The sequence below is a fragment of the Cryptomeria japonica genome, chromosome 1 (assembly GCF_030272615.1).
Source record: "Cryptomeria japonica chromosome 1, Sugi_1.0, whole genome shotgun sequence".
NCBI lineage: Eukaryota > Viridiplantae > Streptophyta > Pinopsida > Cupressales > Cupressaceae > Cryptomeria > Cryptomeria japonica.
Genome location: NC_081405.1, coordinates 533,122,296 through 533,138,182, shown reverse-complemented (window position 1 = coordinate 533,138,182; position 15,887 = coordinate 533,122,296).

Below are 15,887 nucleotides of genomic sequence, written 5' to 3'. Positions count from 1 at the left end.
AAGTGTGCCTATCCCCGAACCTCGAAACCCTAGAGTTCCGAGGTCCTTGTTTTTAAAGAGAAAATTACTCACCTCGGAACTCTAGAACCCCAGAGTCCCGAGGTGAAGGAAGTTTTCCATGTTTTGTATAATGTACTAACACTTGTTTTCTTCTTGTAGATTTAAGCAATTAGATGGACCCATCTTCTAGCAAGAGATACAAGGACATTGATCACCTTCCGACAACCATGAAGTACCACTACCAAGGGTAGGTTTACACTTCAAAGTTGGATGATCAAATTAAATAAGTTAGTGATACTGATATCAGGAAGATCCAAATTGAGGACATCAAAACCCAGTTGGACAAGCCAAGGTTGGAAGCCCCATAGAGGAGAATAAAGAGATCAAGCGTAGTAGAGGCTACCATCTTTCCACAGTTGGTACAGGATCCTAAATTTATATGACAATTGCCCAATTTTATGACCCTGACACTAGGAAGTGCACATATGCACAGGGTAAAATAGTGATAGATTTGCCCCCTAATATGCTGGGATTTGTGTTCGGCATCCCAACCAGAGATGAGATATTCCTCTCAACTGAAGAGGAAGCCTTGAAGGTATGGAATGATAATGTGACCTCAAACAAGAGGCACATGAATGAAAATTGGTTGGAGGAAGAAAGGAAAATAGGTCTAAAGGCCACAGAGATACTGAGAGAAGACTTTAAGGAGCCTCAGAGAAACCTGATCATCATGCTAAGAAAGGCTTTTGGCAAGCCTGACTGCAAACACTTTCACCCATGGATGTTCCAACTCATGACCACCATCTTAGTAGGGAAGCAGTATTTTGATTGGCCTCAAATCCTTCCAAACAACATTTGGAGGCAAATGAAAGAGGTCCACCAAACCAAGAAGTTTTTCTTGACACCTTATGTCATTTGGGTGGCTGCTAGAGTTGGCAAATTTCTAGGCCTACAGGTTGAAGGTCAACTAGGGGACAAAGAAGGTTAGAAAAAGGTATGAGAATATTATTCCCAACTCCCCCCTTATCAATGCAAAGGCCCATTTTAAGAGGATCAATGATGCCTTCATTTTTCTTGTAATAATTAAACTGACGAGAGGCACAAGATACAAGATTAGCTCGGAAGCCATGGCTATCATCTGAGAGTGGGCGTATTGGTTTATCCAAAACCCACGCTCCACGTACATTAAGGTCAGTGGATTCACATGAAACCCAATGCTGCTCCCAAGGTGTTGTAATGACCAAAATTTTTATTAGAATATGTCAGGCAACTGCTAGGCCTCCAATCTCTCCTGTCATCCAAGCACAAAATAGGGATTGACTTTTCAGTGTCTATTGGGTATTTCTCTTGCTCGAAGATACAAGTGGCAAAGTTGGTAGAGCCAGAGCTCCAAGATTTGAATCTTAAAGAATTTGATTATACTAGGGAATTCTGTGATCCCTATGGGAAACTAAAGCAGGCTATGCCTAAGGCATATGAGGGGCATAAGCCTAGAATAGAGGATTTTTGGGCAAACCTCCAAGACAGTTTTGAAGTGAAAGAGAAAAATTACAACATGTTGTTAGTACCTCAAATAAGGAATTTTGAAATTGAAACCAATTTCCCTAAAGACCTGAGGGATGATAGAGACTTGCTTGATGCTTCCTACAAAGAACAAGAAGTTGATAAAAGGACCCTCTCCCCAACAAGGTGGTCTGCAAATGAGGATTTAAATATAGAAAATATCTCCCAAGCCATAATCAATAGGACCAAACAATGGTTAAGTCAAAGGGTCAAGCCAAGTGCCTCAAAAGGAAAGAAAAAATAATCTACCTCAGGGGTACCCCAGTCAAGGGGTTATAAGGAGTATGCGTAGAAAAAAAGATCGAGCTCAAGAAAGAATACATCTATTGACCCCGATGAAGAGGTGGGGCCCCAAGACAATACCAAGGACCTAATGAGAAAACTTTAGGAAAAGATGAGGGAGTCTGATTTATTGAAGAAGGTTGCAGACCTGGGGGAAACAGATGGGTTAGGAGCGATGCCATTCACCAAAGTTCTTCCACCAAGGACAACTATAGGGGAGGTTGTAGGAGAAGGTGCTCAGTATCAAGATGAAGGAATAGAAATAGATGAAGATGTACCCACTCAACCACCTCCTCCAATAACTACAGTACAAGTTCTAGTTACCAATGCTCCCATATCACCATCAGTTGATACAACCATAGGGAAACTTGGGATATGAGGATTCAGGTCAAGCACTGAGGAGGTAATTATTAGAAATGTTGAATCAAACTTGGACCAGGAAGAGGAACAATCCAAGGAACATCAGTCACTGGGAGGGGAGAAGGAACCAGATGAGGCAGAAGATGTGTTAAATGAAAGATTAGTCTTAACCCCTCAGGATCAAGAAGACCTCTTTAAGGACATAGCTGCCGAGCAAGGTGGAATAGAGGAAGAGATGATATTCAATGAAGAGGTTAGTGATATGTTGGGAGAGTTTCATAAGTAACAACAACTAAATGTTAATATTCCTCTCCAAACTAGTCTAGCCCACCAACTTGGTTCACCTCAAAATCTTAAAGAGATAAGTGCGAAAGAGAGGGATGAAGTAGAATAATAGGAAGATGTTCGTATTGTAACTGCTAACATAGTGTCACATCAAGTTGAAAAGGATAAAGATATACCATAGGGGCTTGAATTTACTTTTGAGAAGAAGAAGAGAAAGGTAGAGCTACCTAAGGTGACATTGCAGCAGGTAATCACAAAGGAAATCCAAAAGGCCAAGAAACCAAAGATTGTACATCACTTGTCAAGAACAGGTTCCAGTGAAGTGGTTGCAGATGTGGAAGTTCCACTCCAGATTGAATGTCAAGCCTCTCCCAAATACCAAACATCCCAAGTAAATTTGGTTAAGAAAACAAAGTGGGGAGAGTTGGACACTCTAGAACTAGCCACTAGTGTTGTTAGGGGGTGCGTGGAGAAGGAGCATACCTCCAACATAGAGTGTAGAGCACAAGTGGGGCAATATAAGAAGTTGCTAGTAGCGATGAGTAAACCTCTAGACTCTTGTAGGAATGACAACCTACCTTCAAACTCATTACTGCTAGAGGGAGAAGTAAAAGCATTAATGGAGGCGAGACAGGTGGCTACTGTAGCCAAATGATGGGCCCAAATAAATGCTACCAAGATTAGATTATTTTTGCAGGATACCATGAGGGTATACCTTGAGGCAGTACATGTAGGTGGGACATTAGCTTCTTGTTCTACACAATGGGAATGTAAACTAAATTTTTTTAATAAACAGTTCCAAATTTTGAATAAAGTTTTGCATTTAGGAGAAGAGTTAATAATGGAGGAGGATTTCTTAGGAGGAGATAGCTGTAAGAACTTGCAATCTTATGCATACATTTTGGAACTGAATATTGAAATGCTTCAACAATATGTGAAGGATGTGGCAGAGATCTGAGTCCCTCTCCTGAGGAAAATTGTGAAATGTGAGAATTTTGTAAAACATTTGCTCGGAGCTTTTGGGATAGGGATAACCAGTACAGGGGTCATGGAAGAAGAGAAAGTATTGAATCAGTGGGACGCATATGAGGCCCAACATTTAGGACCTTTGACTTAGTTTGATGTGACCCTGATGGACAAATACACATACCTGATTACCCAATATCAAGAAGTGGCAGAAACAATAGGGGAGTTAGAGAAAAGAAAGAAGCATGCAGAGGAAGTTTTGAAGAAGTACAAATTTAGAATTAAACATGTAGCCGATCCTCTTGTTCAAGCCGTTGCATGCATTATTGATAATTATAGATCTTATATTAAGAAGTAAAAGATAAACACATAGCTACTAAAGATATTCAGACTTCTTGCATGGCTCCCAATTTTGTATTTCAGCTGGAATTCCAACTCAAGTTCCATTTTTGAGAAATTTTTTGCATGACTATGAAAGCTAAGCTCATACAACATGGTCTTCATAGTGCTCATGCAACCTCCATTTCGTATTAGTTAACTAGAGTATAAATGCATAAACTTGCAAGTTAACTGCGACTCCTAATTTTGAGTTCTTAATTTAGGTTAGATTTATTTCCTAGATAGTAGGACATAAATCTATTTAAATTGAGAATTTGGATTCATTTGTAAGGGTCCCCAAATTGATGATTTGTGGCCCACTTAGAAGCTTTTAGATTATTCTTTCAGATTATGATACATTTTAGTTATTCTTTATTATTCAAAATAAATACAAAAAACAACTTGTAGATTGCCTGATCTATGTCTATATTCTATGAAATTCTTTTGTGTAATCTGGTAATGTCTATTATTTGGAATTAGCAACGTGGTTTGATCTTCTATTTATTGCTTCATGAATCATATTGTACATGTAAGTGGTGTATGAGAATTATTGTGGTAGGCGATATTATTGATGATTTTATTTCCTTAATTCTTTGAAGTTGATGATTTTATAGGTTTACTGGAGGTCCATTGTTGAATGCTAACTTGAATAATATTTGATGATTTCTTGGATTGCAGGGAACTAATTGAGTAGATTGTTAAGTTGTTATTGAATCGATTTCATTGTTGTTTTCTTTCTCCCTTTACTGTTCGCAATTTATTTTCCACAAAATCTTAAATCAAAAAATACCAAAAAAAAAGGAGGAAGCTAAGCCATTAACGATCAACAGGATTTAGTTTCAACTAGCATGCCCCTTAATAGGTACAACCACATCAACCATTGGGCTGACCATCACTATCGTGACTCGACTATAGAGACCTTGGAGTAGTGAGTTTTCCTAAACTTATTGCTTTTCAAGAGAGGTGGTGAGTTTTCACATTGGCTACCTGACTGTTGGCGGGTGTGTCAAAACAGTCAACAGGTTAAATGATGAATTGATGGAGAATAGAAATTGAATAATTTTTTTTTAATCGATAATAGTTTTTATATTATATTAATGCAAAATTTAAAAACATATATAGATACCTTCTCCCACAAGCCATTTACATGCTGTAAAAATCAACCCCCATACAACCCACAACCATACAACCTATTCTAAAACCATACAAACTATGCAAGACAAAAAATGAACCAGTTCAAGGCCCTTCTCCTGCCAATCCAAATATTACAAAAATTAAGTTTTAATAGCTACTATTAACAGTGATTTTGTAAAGCATATAAAAAAAATGGCTGGATGGCCACTCACTCGCTGTTGCTCTAGTTCTCCTTCTCCCCACCCTCCTTGTCAGCTGGAGATTTACCCCTTGCCGCTTCACATTTCATCTTTGGGATGCAATCCAGACATCCAAAGTTGGGGTCACCTTCCAAGCTCACCACCAACTGAACAACCCGACCTTCCTCAAACTTGCCTCTCAACTGCCTACCAACTTCCATCCGTGCAACCACCTTTAAGGCCTTCAAGACTTCATCCACCCTAATTAGTTTTACACATAGCTTCACAACTTCCCATCCAATTCGAGCACGTTCATGACATTGTTCCTTTATGTCATTTCCGACCCACAAAAAAAAGGCAACAACTCCTCTTGGTCATCTCCCTCCTTGATGTGAATGCCTACTTGGGGCACAACCCACTCCAGAAGTGAGTCGAGGTTGATCAAGTACTCCCCATCGATCAGTTTGGTCAATGTGAGTCTGATTTTCTCCACCTCCGGCTCAAACTTGTTAGCCCATACTAGAATCAAGGAGTAAACCTCCATATTTGTGCGGTAGTGATAATGGATATTATCATGTATCTGTGTGGTGTACCTGTTGTACCTATATCTGTAACACAAAACACTCAATAAATCATTACAAGCATGGTTAGAAGATTTAATCAATGAAAGATAAAACCATAGCTAATCGATCTATTGCCTCCTAGTAAATGCGAGTATGAATTTTTCTCTCAGATCTTGTTATGCAAATTCTAGTGACTTGACTACACTTAGATGGAGGATTTGAATGAAGATGCATGATCTAGCAAGAATAGCATGATTAAGCTATATGAATTCATGATTGATCTAGAAAATAAGCTAAGATCTAAGCTAACATTGAGCATAATAACATTGCTAAGAATGATAAACTGTAAGTTAGATACCTATAATAACAATGCATAAATGAATCAAATTTGGGACCCTTTGTGCTCCAAAATGGGGTCTATTTATAGGATTTCCAAGGCTAGGGGTAATGTGGTAGGAATCAACGATCAATATTGATCTGAAGATATCAATGGTTAGATTGGAGGAGGTTGGCAAAGGAGGTTGGATTAAAGGGAACATCTGTCATCTCTATGGTGACAAGTGTCAAGAGGCTTCTAGAAGAGGTTGGATGGAAGGGGAAATTTAGTGACAAGTGTCACAAAGGTTCTAGAAGATGTTAGATGAAAGGGAACATGGGGGTAGGTAGAATGGGTTAGTTTTAGGAATGGTTAGGTTAGGTGGTTAAAGCTAGGAGAATTTTGAATTTAGAAATTCAATTAATAGGAAAATGGCTAATTAATCTCAACAACTCATTGATTTGATTTCTTTTTATTAATTAGAGGATTTAGAAGAATGATTTTGATGAAGAAGAATTAAATAATTTGAATTAATTAATCAAAGGGGATTATTGAAATGAACTTATTTAATAAATCCTTAGATTTATTAATAAGTAGATGAAAATGGAGGATTTAATCAAATTGTTGATGAATTCAATTAAATTGGGGAGGGAGATTAATTAAATAATTGCTTATTCAATTAATTATCTTCAGACCATTTTTAGGTGTATACAGATATACACCACCTCTTCTACAAGCATGAGGTGAGCCGCACTCCATAGCTTCTCTGCCTTGTAATGGAAGAGTCTCTACATCCTCTTCTCCATCACTTTGCCCAGGAATGGCACCAACTGCTTATCTTTGCACAGGGTGAAGTTTGCTTCCATAGTACGTACAAAAAGAAATCGCTCTAGCTTCTACAATGATAATGTCATAAAAACCACAAAGTATTGCATCAATTAAAAAACACACAAGCCATAGCTCACAAACCAAAAGGAAATAAATTCCTCCACCATCATTTGGGATGAGTAATAAATGCAGGAGTGATGGTGTCAAAGCCATTAGATTGCATGAAATATTTTTTGCCATCCTCCACCTTCTCTGAAATGTGCGACCTGCCAAGGATAACTACCACTTTCAAAGAGCAAGTGCCAACTTGCGTGGTGTACTTGCGAAAAATTTCCTTTACTTACATATTGTAGGCTATGAATTCCTCAGACTGCATTTAAGGCCACCTCCACAATCTTCCATCTCCTTTCCACCACTTGGCCATATAATTATCCATATCGAAACCAATATTAGAGAGAAAATATGCCATTGCATTTGCTCCTCGCTTGACATGGGAGACACGAAATTCCACAAATGATTTAAGTTTCTCTTGGATTATAGACACGCATCAGTTTAATTTCCAGCATGGAGTGTTGCCTTTAGCAATTGTTTTTATGATTACCTGAGGCTCTCCTTCCAAATGAAGCCATTGGAATTTCATATTTAAAGCCAACTTAGTTTCTAAAAGTTCTGCCTAAGCCTCCATTTCATTATTCGTACCATCCTACAAGTGTTGTGCTCCTTTGAAGAGGATAGATCCATTATTATCCCTCGCCACTACCCCAACTCTTGAGATTTCTGGATTTCCTCTTGAAGCACCATCAAAATTGACCTTTATCTACTCTTTACTAGGTGGTTCCCATATGACCTCCCCTATATCTAACAAAGGAGCAACCCCCAAAGACCCATTATTGGGTTTAAAGGTTTTATGGTAACCAGTGAGAATCAAACCAGAGTTGATGTGTAGCACCAGGATCATTAGGCTAACACTATGCCTCACGACTCACCTTCACACCAACTCAGCTACTCATGCGCCCTTAAAAGGGTTTATGGTAACCAGTGAGAATCAAACTAGAGTTGATGCATATCACCGAGATAATTATCTTAACACTACGCCTCATGACTTACCTTCATACCAACTTAGCTACTCATGTACCCTTAAAAGGGTTTAGGTAACCAATGAGAATCAAACCGGAGTTGGTGCATAGCACCAGGATCATTAGCCTAACACTGCGCCTCATGACTCACCTTCACACCAACTCAGCTACTCATGCACCCTTAAAAGGGTTTATGGTAATGAGTGAGAATCGAACCCGAGTTGATGCATAGCACTGGGATCATTAGTCTAACACTATGCCTCATGACTCACCTTCACACCAACTCGGCTACTCATGCACCCTTAAAATGGTTTATGGTAACCAGTGAGTATCAAACCAGAGTTGATGCATAGCACTAGGATCATTAGCCTAACACTACGCCTCATGACTCTCCTTCACACCAACTCGGCTACTCATGCACGCTTAAAAGGGTTTATGGTAACCATTTAGAATCGAACCGGAGTTGATGCGTAGCACCGGGATCATTAGCTTAACACTACGCCTCACGACTCACCTTCACACCAACTTGGCTGCTCATACACCCTTAGAAATTGAATAATTATTAATGCAAAGTTGATAATTAGATTAGTTTAGAGGAATAAGAATAATTAGCTTAATTAAATAATCACTTAATTAATTAGATGAATAATTAGTGTGTGATTAATGAGATATTTTTAGGTGCATACAAACGTGAGTATACCATACCTAATTCACCTTCATCCTTGTTTCAAAGAACCGAAGTGACTGATACTCATGCTTATACCAATGATTCTAGGAACACTCATGAACAACCCCACAATCGTCCTCTCCAAGGGTGAATGAATAATAATGTCTATGCTCAACAACAAGAGAATACGCAAGATCATGATAAAACCTATGCAAGAAGACCTTGTGTAAGATTTCATGGCAATAATCTAGATCATGCTTATAATACCAATTATGTCCATAGTCATGAAACATATATTCATCCTAGGCCTAATGCTCCTCATCATAATACCATACCAGGTGGCGCATACAATAACTACATTCCTCCTCCACTAGAGCATATATATGATCAATATCATCCTTACATGAAATACATTCCTCCTCCTTCTAGTGGTTCAGTCATGGGAATACCTAAAAGAGACAAAGAACCACCTAGCAATGATTTGTAACAATAGATTAAGGAATTGTAACAACAAATCACAAGTATGAAAACACCAATAAAGGATAACATAATCAATGAGATATGTCCTAATCTGTATGATAGAACCATACCAATACCTCATTTTCCTCTGCATTTTGTGACACACAAGTTTGACATTTATAAAGGAAAAGGAGACACCAAGGTAAACATTAGAGATTTTTTCACAGCTTGCATATAGGTGGCAAAAGAAGATTCATATTTGATGAGATTATTTCCTCAAAGTTTAGGTGGACAAGCCATATTATGGTTTTCACAACTTCCGATTGGGATCAAGTCATAGGGTGAATTGGCAGAGGCCTTCATACAAAATTTCCCATACAACATTGAGACTGAGGTATCAATGACCACTTTATGCAATACAAAAAAAAGGGGGATTGTGCATCATGTTTACAACGATGGAGAAGTTTGGCTAGTCGTTGCCCTTGTCAAATTCCACAAAAAAATGGTTGAGATGTTTGCCCAAAATGTGAATAAAGAAATTGGATATGAACTTCAAATGACATGTTTGTCTACCTTCAAGGAAGTTATTGAAAAGGGTCTATTATTTGAGAAATTCCTTGAGCAAGGCACCATCAAGTTATTTAAAGAGAACAAAGATGATTCTAATGGGAAAGACACACCTCAATTTTGGAACAAGAACACAAATTACCGTCAATGATGGGGTTGTGGATGCTAATGTGGTTAAGACAAAGATAAATTTACCTAGTTCTATTTTATCCAATAATCAAGTGAATACACAAAGAACTTCAAGACCTCCAAGGAAGTAACACCTTTGGGAGAACTAATTGAAATTTCATTGAAGAAGTTGGTTGCAAACAAGCTCATCACATTACTAGATAATTGACCATTTGAACTAAGGATAAAGCCTTCATGGTGGAATGACAATGGATTTTTTGAATATCACAAGAGCAAGGTTCATAAGACTACTAATTGTAAGAAATTTAAGAATCTCATCCAAGATTTTATTAACAATGGCACAAGAAAAGTTGATGGTCACACTTCCAATGAAGAGCATACGATGTTCAAGGAACCATTCTCAAAACATGATAAGGGAAAGGCCTCCAAGATAAACAATAATGCCAATTACACTACTATGTCCTATGATTACACTGTCAACCATATTTTAAAAGTGGACAATCATGTGTCTATGATAACTATTAAAGGAAAGGCCTCTGAATGCAATGTCACTACTCAAAGGGATAAAGTCACTTTACAAGGTGTTGTACCCAAAACAATGACTTCATCCTCTACCAATCAATATGACCTTGTAGATCAATTGGGAAAGACACCCACGCTTATTTTGTTCCTTGAGATTTTATGTATTTCACCCTCACACAAAGCTATTTTGGACAAAATATTGCAAGAGACATCCATTGCTATCGATATGAACGTGGACCAATTTCAAGCCATGGTGGGACACCTTTATACCCCCCATTGCCTTACATTCACATAAGCCTGCAGATGACACATCCTTAGAACAACCACACAATACACCACTTCACTTTGAATCCTTCCTCCATAAACACCACATAAAATGAGTCTTGATAGATGAAGGAGCAGGTCTCAATATTTGTACAATGAAACCTATCGTACAATTGGGATACTTTGAAAATGTTGTGGATTCTAGAAAGAATATCACTATAAAAGCATATGATGATGAAAAATGCATCTCAAAAGTAACAATCATTCTAACTCTAAGAGTTGGGCCAATAACAAAGGACGTGGTTTTCCAAGTCCTTGATATTGATCTCACATACAATATAATTTTGGGATGAATTTGGATACATGGAATGATAGTAATGCCTTTGACTTATCACCAATGTATCAAGTTCCCACACAATGGAACCAAAGTCATAGTTAAAGGTGATCCAAATCCATACATATATTGCAATAATACTTGGCCAAGACCTGAAAAAATAGTCCCAATAAATAAAGAAGCTACTCCATCTTTATCATACATTGATCCAACATCTTTGAAATCTTCCACTTCAAAGCAAGCAGAGCTCAAAGGGAAATTCAAGGACAAAGGCATGGGAAAATATATTCTAAATCAAACCATATATCTAAGGCAATTATTGGACTCTCCTAAGAATTATGGTAGACCACATCCTTCAAAGAAGATATCTACAATCATCATAAAATGAGATCCTACTACCTTCAAGAAATGGGTTGAAATGGAAGAAGAAGATACCTACAAGATTCTTTACAAAGAACCCAAGGAACAACCCAATCAAGACCACATCACAATACCGGTTGAAAATATGGAAAAGGATTCTTGAGTTTCTACAAAAGATGGGATATGATGGAAAAGGTCCTATTGGCCTACAAAATAAAGGTATTATGTAACCTTTATTACCTAAGTTAGTACCAAAGAAACAACAAACAAAAGGACTTGGTTTTGTACCATTGAGACTACATGGTCTCAATTCCCAAGTAACATTATAAATTACTTATCTCGCTTTCTCGCTTCCACTAATAAACAAAAAAAAGAAAGATGCTATTATATAGATTCAAATAAATGGGAATGGGGTTCTGACAAATCATTTAGTGATTATGAGCTTGCAAAAACTTTCAGAGAACCTAGTGAACCCACAAATGAAGAAATGTTTAGAGAACTATTCAAGGTTGATCAAGGAACATCGTCAAATTATAAATCCCAATATAAAAAAGATAGTGGTTAAGCATGGATAAATAATTTATGGGATCCCCAATCCTCTACATCTTGAGGCTCTAGGCGAAAAGTGCAAAAATTGAGAACTCCAATTGCCGAGTGTCCTTCTAGTGATGTTGATTTAGATTCTCTTACGATTGAGACTGATGGGGAGAATACTAGCGATGCCCCCAATGATTTCATTAAATACCCAAAGATTCTTGTGTCTTTACCCTTATACTAGCAAACTTTGAACATATCAATGGCCTTCCCCTCATTCATCATCAACTCATTGACTGAGACCAACAAGGACCTCCACAACATAACACATTAAAAAATGATGAAACCTTCATTGATTACCCTGACATGAGAGATGATTTCCCACTTGGGGACCATAAATAAAGATAAACCATTGAAATCAACAGTAGCATATTTTGGAGAGGGTGCCAAACCTTCTAGTCAAAAAATGTTAAAATAAGAACAAATAATGGGTCTTTTAGTGAAAACTGCATCGTGATTCTTTCTGACCCCAAAAAAGTAAAAAGAAAAGATGCATTTGATGGTAAAAACTTCTCTAAAGAGCTAGAGGATGGAAGGTTTGACACTCTCCCCATGGCATCATATCAAGAGAAGTCATCTATGTTGATCAAAGAAACCATCAAAATAAACATCGAAACAAAATAAGTGCCACACAACATCTTTCTTGTGCAATCATTGACAAAAAAACTAGTGACCAAAGTTCACAAAGTTCTTCATAAAGAGAAATAAATTTTGCATAGTCATATGAAAATATGCTTGGAATAGATCCTGATTTAGTTATGCATCACTTGATAATTACTCTAGGTGTCCAACCAGTGAAATCACGCAAGGTGCATCCATAGGTGACGTTAATAATAATAGTTGAGCTTGAAAAGTTGTTGGAAATTAGTTTCATTAGACCATTTGACTATCCTGAATGAATTTCCAATCTTGTACTTGTCAACAAACCAGATGGCAACATAAGGATATGCACATATTTCAAAGATATAAATAAGGCTTGTCCCAATGATGACTTTCCATTACCAAACATTGATTTGATCATCGATCTCACAACAAGACATGCAATGTTATCACTTATAGATGAATTCTCTAGCTATAATCAAATTAAGATAGCGCTTGAAGATCAACACAAGACAACATTCACATGTCCTTGGGGTACCTTTTGTTGGAATGCCACGCCCTTTGGATTGAAGAATGCATGTACCATAAATTAGAGAGCCATGACAACAATCTTTCACGACCTCATGCATGCCACCATGGAAGATTATGTAGATGATATTTTAGGTAAATTGGTTATAAGGGAAGAACATTTGGATGTCTTAGTAGTGGTTTTGATCACATAGAAAAATACAAAGTTAGATTGAATCCCAAGAAGTTTGTCTTTCGAGTGACCTTCGAGAAACTCCTAGGATACATCGTTTCACAACAAGATATGGAGGTAGATCCAAAAATAGTTAGAGAAATCTTAGAGATACTTTCTCCCAAGAATATTAGTCAACTTAGATCATTACAAGGAAAGATCTAGTCAATCTAAAGATTCATAGCACAACTCATAGATAAGTGTCATCTATTCTAGCAGTTGCTTCATAAAGATATCAAGTTCAAGTGGAATGATAAATGCCAATAATATTTTCAACCTCCCAAGGACTATCTCTTGAATCCAATAGTACTTATGCAACAAATTCAAGGAAAACCATTGCTACTCTATATATCAGCAACAATGATAACACTAGGGGAACTTTTGGCAAAACAAGACCATGAAGGAAAAGAATGATCCATCTACTACATTAGTTGCATATTAGTGGGATATGAACTTAATTACACTACAATTGAACGTGTATGTCTTGTCATAATTTTTGCTTTACAAAAGTGGCATCATTACATGCTAACTCATAAAACAAAGCTCGTAGCAAGAATCGATTCACTAAAGTACTTAGTCAACAAAGCAACTCTCATAGGTAGGCTGGATAAGTGGGTCATGATGTTTAAGTTAATTTCACATTGAATATGTGGAAAGAAAATCTATCAAAGGACAAGTCATTCTAGATTAGCTAGCAGATGCACCAATGATTCTCCTCTTGTATCAGAATTTTTGGATGAATCCATCTTCACAGTGAGAAAATCAAGATTATGGAAACTATACTTTGATGGCTCATATACACAACATGGAGTAGGAGCAGACACACTCTTCATCACATCTCAAGGGGATTCTATTCAAAAATCATATCGGCTATTGTTTCCTTGTACAAACAACATTGCAAAATATGAGACATTAACAATAGGTCTATAGATTATACTTTAGTGGAAGATCCAAAAGCTTCATGATTTTGGGGACTCTCAACTTGTGAATTATCAAATAAATGATGATTATCAGACCAAAGATGAAAAGATAATACCTTATAAGAAAATGGTGGATGAATTCAAGAAATTCTTCATAGAGATACTTTTTGAGCAAATACTAAGAAAGAAAAATCGAGCTATAGATGTTATGGCTACCATTGCATCTTGAATTGACACACCACAAAATGAGACCTGTAGACACCTAAAAATGTCTCATTGATCATACACTAATTATTTGTCTAATTAATTAAGCAATTCTTTAATTATTTGATTAAACTGATTATTTCTTTCGATAATCACATTCAACATTTCTAATTATTCTATTGTTATTCTTTAATCAATTCATCATTTAATCAATCAGACCCTTCTCAATTATTAATTATTTAATTAATTATGACTTATTCCTTAGTTAAATAATCTTTATTACTTAATTAAACTCATTTCCAGTGTTTAAATAATTTCAATTAAATTATTTATATAAATTAACAATTATTCCTCCAATCCTCAAATTCTAATTCTAATTAATTTCACCTAATTTCATTTCATTCTTCCCCAAATTCGAATTTCACTTCATTTCACTTAATGTCATTTCTTCTAAATTAACATTTCACCAAATATGAATTTTAGTTGAATTTCATGTGCATTTGGCCATTCGAAAATCCAAATTCAAATCTAAATTGAAAATGAAAATCAAATTCAATTTCAAAATCCTATAGCACATGGTGAAATCAAACTGATTGATCAAATCAGTTAACTAGTTAGTTAACTCAATTAACTCTTCAATCGCTCATTTTCACTCAAAATCATCTTTTTCTGATTAATCAACCAATTCTATCTTCTAATCCATCTAATCAGCCATCTCCCCAATCAACCCAGTCAACTGGCTAATCAATTGAGTTCACTCTTCAATCAATCTAAGTTAACAAACCAATCTATTGAGTTCACTGATAAATCAAACTTAGTAATCTATCAATCAACACTTGAATTCTATTTCTCACCTCCTTTGCGTTGAAAATCTATAAATTCAACCTCTTTTCTCAAATCAATCTAGAATCATAGCCTTCAAAATTATTGTCTATCTTATGTGAGAAATCCCAGTGCAACATTTGAGATCCACCTACATCAACAATACAGAGAAGAACAATGTAAGCCACAATACTATTGAGGGAGTTTTTATTTGATTTGTTGTTTAATTCTCTTGCTTAGTATTCTATTTCATTGGTTTGTGTTTGAATATGTTAATTAGTTAATAATTGGTGATTCATTCTTACTTCCTAATTAGCACAGATTTAATAATTTTAGGTATGAAAAATTGGTGAACCTGACGTGAACAAATAGATCTAACTTTCATTCTTTGATTTCTTTGATTTTGCAGGTCAGTACAAACCCAGAAATTACAGGTTCACAATTGACATTGTAGAAATTTGCAATTACAAATATCAATTCGCAATTGATGTCATATTAATTTGCAATTGCTTTCATAATGTATTGCAATTGCTAAAACTGCTTCACAATTTTCAGAAGGGGTCAAAATTGAATTTTTGTTTGTCATTTCTCAGTTAATTGATTTTGCGCACCTAACCCATAAATATTTTCTAATTCTGGAAAATTCATTTTTTTGCATGAGATGTGTCTAATCTGATGATAGGAAGGGTTACATTCAAGATTTTAGGTGCAAGGAGGAGACAACACAAGAGGCATCTTAAATCACACCAAAAGGCTTCTAAAGGCAGAGAGAAAAC